The following is an 8,098-nucleotide window of genomic DNA, read 5'->3' as shown; positions in this document are numbered from 1 at the left end:
TTACACATGTAGTCTTATTCTATAAGCTTCGTATTTCCATCACAGTTATTTTTTATTGTTTAATTATAACTGTACTAGTACTTTCAAGATAAATGAAATGATTCTTAAAAGATAAAAGATCTTAAGATATATATAATTATAAGTTTTTAAATTACTTAAGAAAAAAACAAAATGTATATTGATTAATATGCTGTACACGTTTTAGCGTTACCGTAATTTTTAATCGGAAATCTGCATTCAAAATACATATATTTCTCATTTGCAATATCTTCATTTTTTGATCGGTTTAGCCTCTTTGGGATGCCTGAAAACTTTGAACTGTTGATTTTTTTTTGTATATAAAAACTATGTAATATCAATATACATATTTTATGCATTTGCAAAGTTAAATATTTTGTTCTTTAACAATTTGTTTTTTCAATGTACTATAAATATCCATAACGCACATCAAAGTGATCCATGTATAGGTCCTCTAATCCACTTGCTCTGTATACATATTTTATGCATTTGCAAAGTTAAATGTTTTATTCTTAAACAATCGTTTTTTTTAATATACTATCAATATGCATAACGCACATCAAAGTGATCCATGTATGGGTCTTCTATTCCATGTTTATCTTTTGCTCTCAAAACTTATATTCATTCCTATAATTGTCCTTCTTATACCCTTCGTTTACTCGTAAGTAATCCTTTTCCTTTTCATCAAAACCCTTATGTATGGATCCTCCTGTCCATATTCATAAACATTTATTTTAATCAGCATAATTCTAATCTTGAACATCTTTTCTATAACTCAAAAAGTTAGTCTCCTTTCTTTGTAATATCCGGCCGGGAGTGCAATGGGTTAAGACTTCATATAACATATACAGTTATATTGCAGTCTCCCCAAAATGCCCAGCATTATCTCCTCCCAAAAGCCCCCGAAGGAACTCAGACACAGATATGAAAGGAGACGTGTGGTGTGGAAAATAAAGACCTGTACTTAGTTGTCACCGTTCGGTATCCATACATGTTATGCTATACCTGATCAAATTAATATGCTGTTTTCTTTAAACATTAATACATCTATATAATTTATTTATAATAATGTACTTTTTATATAGAACCTTATATTCAATCATTTAAAATTATAACAGCATATTAATTCGATGTTTCCCGAGTTGAAAGTCAACATACATGTATTTTTTGTGCATTTTATTTTATTAAAAAACAAATCAGCATACCTACTAAATGTGATTCGTGAGAATCTTAAGATAGCTAACGTGTGCACATCACACGATCGGGTACTAAAGTGAGGCATCTGAAGTATCAGACACTATATATATAGAAGACCTGTAAAATAAGCTCAGTCAATTACAATAATTTTGTAAATTAATTCACTTTCATCTTAATAGAAGCTGAATGATGAGCACAAATTCCGATAATTAAACTAATTGAAACATATATTTAATACTCGTGTAGCATACGCCACTGAAACAAATCTTATTTATGAAAACCAAGCTGGGTTTAGGAAAAACTACTCAACATTAGATCATATTTTGACATTACAATTTCTCTGTGATATTTTCATGAAAAGGAAAAAGAAATTATTTTGTGCTTTCATCGATTTTAAACAAGCGTTTGATACTGTATGGAGGACCGGCCTGTGGAGTAAACTTATTTTGAATGGAATTAACGGGAAATGCTTTAGATATATTAAAAACATGGACATGTGTATAAAGTCACTAGTAAAATTAAATGGTATTGCTTTTATTTTATTTTTAATGTAATGTAGGTGTTAGACAAGGAGAAAACCTTTCCCCTTTCTAATTTTTTTTGTACATTAATGACTTAGAAAACTTTCTTTTGGAAAAAAATATTGCTGGTTTACAAAGCATAAGTAATGAAATCGAAAACAAGTTATTATTACATTTGAAACTACTTATTCTATTTTACGCTGACGATACCGTCATAATGGCGGAATCGACAGAAAACTTTCAAAACGCCCTCAACGAATTCTATAGTTATTGTACTCAATGGAAACCTAATGTCAATGTTAATAAAACAAAATTAATGGTTTTCTCCAAAGGTCCAACATCAAAAAAGCTTTTTTATTATATAGGAGAGGTTATTGAAAATGTTAAAGAATTCAAATACCTGGGTATCGTTCTGTCAAGAACTGGTTCATTTATTAAAGCAAAAAAGCATCTGTGTGAACAGGCTCAAAAGGCTATGTATGGTGTTATAAGAAAAATCAGAAATTTTAATTTACCAGTAAATTGTCAATTTGATTTGTTTGATAAGGTTGTTTTATCAGTTTTATTGTACGGCTGCGAAATTTGGGGCTTTGAAAATCTAGATATTATTGAAAGTGTACATCTGAAATTTTTGAAAACAGTACTTAATTTAAGAAGCACAACACCGAATTTTATGATATATGGAGAAACAGGGCGCTATCCGTTGTATATTAATGTTTATACAAGAATAATTACATATTGGGGGAAAATGCTAATAAGCCCTGAGAACAAAATTGTATATACAGTGTACAGATATTTATTTTCACAACATTTTAATAGCGATTGTAAAAGCCCATGGATTGATTGTATTCAAAGAATTTTGAACATGTGCGGGCTACAATATGTCTGGCAGAACCATAATTTTGTCAATATAGAATGGTTATCTGCTACTGTAAACCAAAGATTAAAAGACCAATTTATGCAAATACGGTCAAATGATATAAATTGTTCTTCCAGAGGTCAAGTATATAAAATTTTAAAACCATATTTTGGCTTTGAGAGGTATCTTGATATTTTACCTGTAAAACTAAGAAAAAAATTCATTAAATTTCGTACATCAAACCATCGTTTTCCTGTAGAGACAGGCAGATGGTATAACATTCCTTAGAATGAGAGGTTAAGTCTTTTGTGTAAAAAAGGTCTTTTCCAATATTTTGTGTTTATGTATTTTTTCCTTATTTCTTCTAGTGACGAACATTCTAAAATATAATGAAATTCATCACCAATGAGACCAATATGTACCTCTGACGAGTTGTATTTGTATGTATTATATATATGTTCCTCTTGCACCAACTTATTTGGTTTGAGCGAATAAACTGAATTTGAACTTAAACTTGTAGCAAGCGCGCAATTGTGATATCATCATACTAATAGGTACATTATGATTTTAATTAGAGCAGTTACCAAGCTAGCAGTGCAGATTTTACTAGTATTAACAAGTTATTACAGTTAAATAAAACCACTGAAACTAGCTGAGAAGAGTTCATCCTTTCAATCGGTTTAGAAAATAAATGTTCAATAATGAGTTTAACAATAATTCAGTGATTAGTTCTAATTTTGCTGGTTATCATACTAATTTTTTTTTTATGTTATCATATTGTCTGTTTTTGTTCTCGTCGCTTTTTTCGGAAATAAAAGGTTTGTCCCGGGTAAACGTGTCCGGTTTTGTTCCGTACCGGGTTTATAATATTTGTCCATAATTCAATAAAATAATATTTTTGACGAAATTGTTGTGTAATCTAAGTGTTTAAACATAAATAGAATTGATTTAACACACAAGTTTCCAAATTAATTAATGTAATTCGCTTAATATCGCCAAAATCTGTAACCCGGGTTCGCTACCCATTTTAGTCACTTGAAAAATGAGAATCGGTAATAGATATTGAAAAACTTATTTTTTGATGATAAAAATTTCAGCGAAGACAGAACAAGATGTTTTTAAAGATGTACTGCAAATTTCGTACAGAACAAATGAGTATTTTGTAAGAAATCAACAAAAACCCGGTTTTCAGTTTTTAAAATCCCGGCCCGGCCCGGGTTTCGCTACCTATTTCACAGCTATTTTAGTCACACTCATTTTCAAGTAAGCCGAGCTCCATTTCATGTCGTAATAAGATTTTCAATAGTCTCGATTGACGTTATCGTTTCATAAGTTCTATGGTCGATAACGCGTCCTTGTAAATAAATTCATTTCGCTAGGTCGAATGCTGACTGACGTTTTTAATACTTATTGTTAAATCATTTTTTCCACTCAATGTATCTATGAATTTTTTCCTTTTTCCTGATTACGACAAAAAGCGAAGTTTAAGTTCATCAGCCGAGAAATCGCCAGTATGTTTATTCAAAATAAGCATTGATTATTATTTAATCACTAACATAAACTGTTCCCTGAAAGAGTCACATATATATAAACATAAGTTTTACCTGTTTTATAATTAATTAATATTTGATACAAACATTGCACAAATTTAACGTGAGCGTTTTTGTTTTCTATATATTTTACATATTGATCTTGAATGTTATTATGTGTTTTTATCAACATTATGTCATGGTTAATTCGAATATTTTCTCAAAAGCGCGTTTAATGCATTGTTTGACACTAACTCTGCTTGATACATTATCAATTATTTCCTTACTAACAAAATATCTATACAAGCTATAAACTTTTACAAAATGACTCAAACATAATCGGTTCCTTTTAATAAAAAGATTGCTTTGAAGCTAACATCATAGTCGTGTTGAGACAAAGAAAATAGTAATGCGACATGGCTGTGTACAGGAGAATTGTTTGATTTTATTTCTCAATTACTTGGGTTATTCAACCTGCTTTTTTGCAGTGATTAAAAACACAAATAAAATGCAGAATAATTCTTGAAAATATAAAAATGTTTACTTTTGATCTTTCAAAACATTTTTGAAAGCCTGCACTGGTTTTAGTGAATGCCATTGTAGTATTACAATCGGGATTGGATCTTTATGAAGGGTTGAATAAATCGTTACACTTTTATGCAAAGTAAAGTTTTGTTAACATACTGTGTATACATTTTCCATTAAAATATAGAAATAACTCTAAACTTGGTAAAACTAGGCAAAAGAAAACCGCCGTTTTACTGGTAAAGACTATTTGGTATATTTTTAGATTTAATTATTTTAAGTTTGATACAACTACATACTATTTTTCTTTTGAATATGAAAGATATATTTGATGATAATACCAACCTGAGCCGCAGCATAGGTCTTTGTTTACCATCATGAAAGCAAGTCACAATTACGATAACGAAAATACACCACATATTAGGAATTCGTATGAAAATTACCAAAATAATATTCGGTACATGTTAAAACATTTTGACTATAGGTTACAAAAATCTCAGTTGAAATGAAATGGTAAATATTTATGTTCATTTTTAGTAGATCATAAAAATGATCTGGGATGTTGAAGATAACAAATGTATTTGTGTATAATAACAGAATCAAGTCATAACGCGTTGGGTTGTACCAACTGATAGGGTAAGATTTTTTTATCTCTTAAGAAAAGATAATGTTACTCTAATGATAGTCGGTAAACCTGATCAGTGCAGTCCAAACACTTATAGTATGTGTCTGGAGAATCATATAAAAAAATCTCAAATTATAATATAATCATTATACGTCAATAAAATTTTATGTTCCATAAAATGTTTTATAAACAAACTTTTTTCGCTAATAAGCTATTTAATTTTTCAAATCTTCCGATTTCTGGGTATTGTTTCTATTATCTTCAAGTTCATTTTGATCGGGATCGAACTCTCAAAATCTAAAACCTTTGCCGCTCTAATTATTTTTTTTTAATACGAGGTGCAAAATTAACGAATGCAGTGAAATAAGAAAGTAAGTCTACTGATATCTTCAATTAACATGGCAGGGGTGGATCCCGAATAAACAAAAACACACGTCTGTCTCCTCGGACACCCATACATCAGAAAGCTGGCAGAATTTATGACCGTTAACCCGAATTTTCAAAACCTAAATCTAGACGATGACCGGTATAATATCTCGGTTTGTGCCAGAGGAGGTTTACGAACATACGACCTGCATCGAATGATAAGGGACGTTACAGAGACTCCCTATATGTTTTTTTACAAATACGTGGCAATGACATTGGTTTTATACCAAATAAACAAATTGTAACCAACATTGTTTCCTTCGCCGAGTACCTGATATACGGCTTCGGGACAAGAGTGGTAATCATCGGTCAGCTTCTGCGAAGGGAACCTTCCGCGAATCCCCCGGGATACAACGAGAGTGTGACGGAAGTTAATGATCTCCTAACACAAAAAACACAGACATTACGCAACATCTTCTACTGGAGACACAGGGGATTTTGGTTAGATATGTCCCACTTAGGCAGAGATGGCGTGCACCTCGCCAACCCTCCGCTTTGAAGCCCGGGGATCCCCCCTCGCCAATGAAAAACTATTGGAGAAGCATAAGGAATGCGGTTATTGTGCATTCTCCTAGATAAGTATTATTGTATCAATATTAGATGCCAACTGGGTTAGTTTATTTCAAATTATTAAGTATGGAAATGCATTTATAACGGCCTATTGACAATTAGTGTATAATTATGGCACATGAAGTCATGCCATGTATGTTATTTACATGGGTCAATGGAGTCATGTTGTCTGAGCATCATTAATTTTACATGTTGCACAGTGTGAGGCAAGACTCCTTAGAACATGTCAGGAAGTCTGTTTATTTATTTAAAATTGTTGCCTATATAATGTTGATGATCTTGCATCTGTGCTTGATCTTGAATAATGATCATATTTTGTGCGGCAGCGAGTTTTTTTATTTAAACTTCTTGAATCCTTGTCTTTGTGCTGGGAGTCAGGAATTTAATATGGTTGCCTGAAGAATTTTGTGATCTTGCATATGTGCTTGATCTGGATTTATGATCTTACCTTGTATGGCAACAGGTTTATCCATAAATTAGCTTCCCATGTTGTTTTTTGGGGGGGGGGTCGGGAAGTATGACAAATATAACTAGATGCTGTCATTAGACAGTAATACCCGCACCATGTGTTTGCCCCTAAATAACACTGTTTGTACCAGTTTAATTAAAAATGAAGGCTATATGCAAGCTCTGGTAATACAATTAAAATTTATAATTTTCATAACTGAAGGATGATATCCCTTCCCATATGATAATACACATCGTGACATGAGCAGCACTTTATGTGCAATTTGGGGTAGAACTGTTTGCAGTGAATTTTCAGTTAATCATGATATTAACATTTTATGTCATAGAAAGTATAATGGTCTATATAATTATTACAAACAAAATTAAAAATTAAATTATGCCCCCTCCCCGTGGCGGTTGCCGGTTTTAGATTTGCTTCTGTGTGCCTACATGAACATCATCGTGTGCACAGATTTAGAGATTCATTTATATCAATTGTAAAATTACCAAAATACACCTTGGACCCCAATACTCTTACAGACATATAAACGCTATACTCATTGCGCTTCAATGTTAGGTAACATTAGGGGGGGGGGGTATTTAATCAATATTTAATATACTTTATTGTTTACCTCAATAGAAAGTATACATGTACATCACAATATGCAGGTGTTCTGCACCACCTTAAAGTTGTTATTTATCTAATAAAATAGTGCAATTGGATTTCAAGAATAGGTCATAAAAATACATGCATGTTACAAATGAATGATCTTTGTCTGAAGTTACGTACACAACACAGGTCTGCATATCTCATTAGCGGGTACTAGTTTTACCCAGCTCTTCGATTAGATGGGTTCACGTGTATACATACATGGGTGTTGCTAAAACGCGGAACGGAAAACGGAACGGAAAGCGGAACGGAAGGGAAAAACGGAAAATCTTATCTAATGTTATTTACCTCATAGATTTGTTAATCATGCTAAAACGATATACTTTATGTACCTTTTTAATTTGTTTTGAAAGATTAGCAATATCAGATTATTTATTCAAGAATATTTATTTCCTAATAATTAACAGTACATGCATTGACCACTATATTCTGTCCCAAAATATCCTCGAATCACTTTTTGCTGTATATTTATATATACTTCAGGGTTCACGCGATTCTCTTTTAGAAGCATTAAACATTCTCATTATTCTTTCTTTAAAACGTCCTCTCTAGCTTATCAGCTGGTATAAATACACGGCTAAAAATAAAGAAGTCTACGGGGTTTTGCATTTCAACAGACCCGGATGATAGTGTTGAAAAATTGTGCAAGGTCTTCTGAGTGACTTCCAAATGGAGAAAAGATGTCAACATTTTCCATTATAAATCGTCCAA

Source organism: Crassostrea angulata, chromosome 5 (assembly GCF_025612915.1).
Source record: "Crassostrea angulata isolate pt1a10 chromosome 5, ASM2561291v2, whole genome shotgun sequence".
In the NCBI taxonomy this organism is placed as follows: domain Eukaryota; kingdom Metazoa; phylum Mollusca; class Bivalvia; order Ostreida; family Ostreidae; genus Magallana; species Magallana angulata.
Note: the sequence above shows the minus strand (reverse complement) of the source record.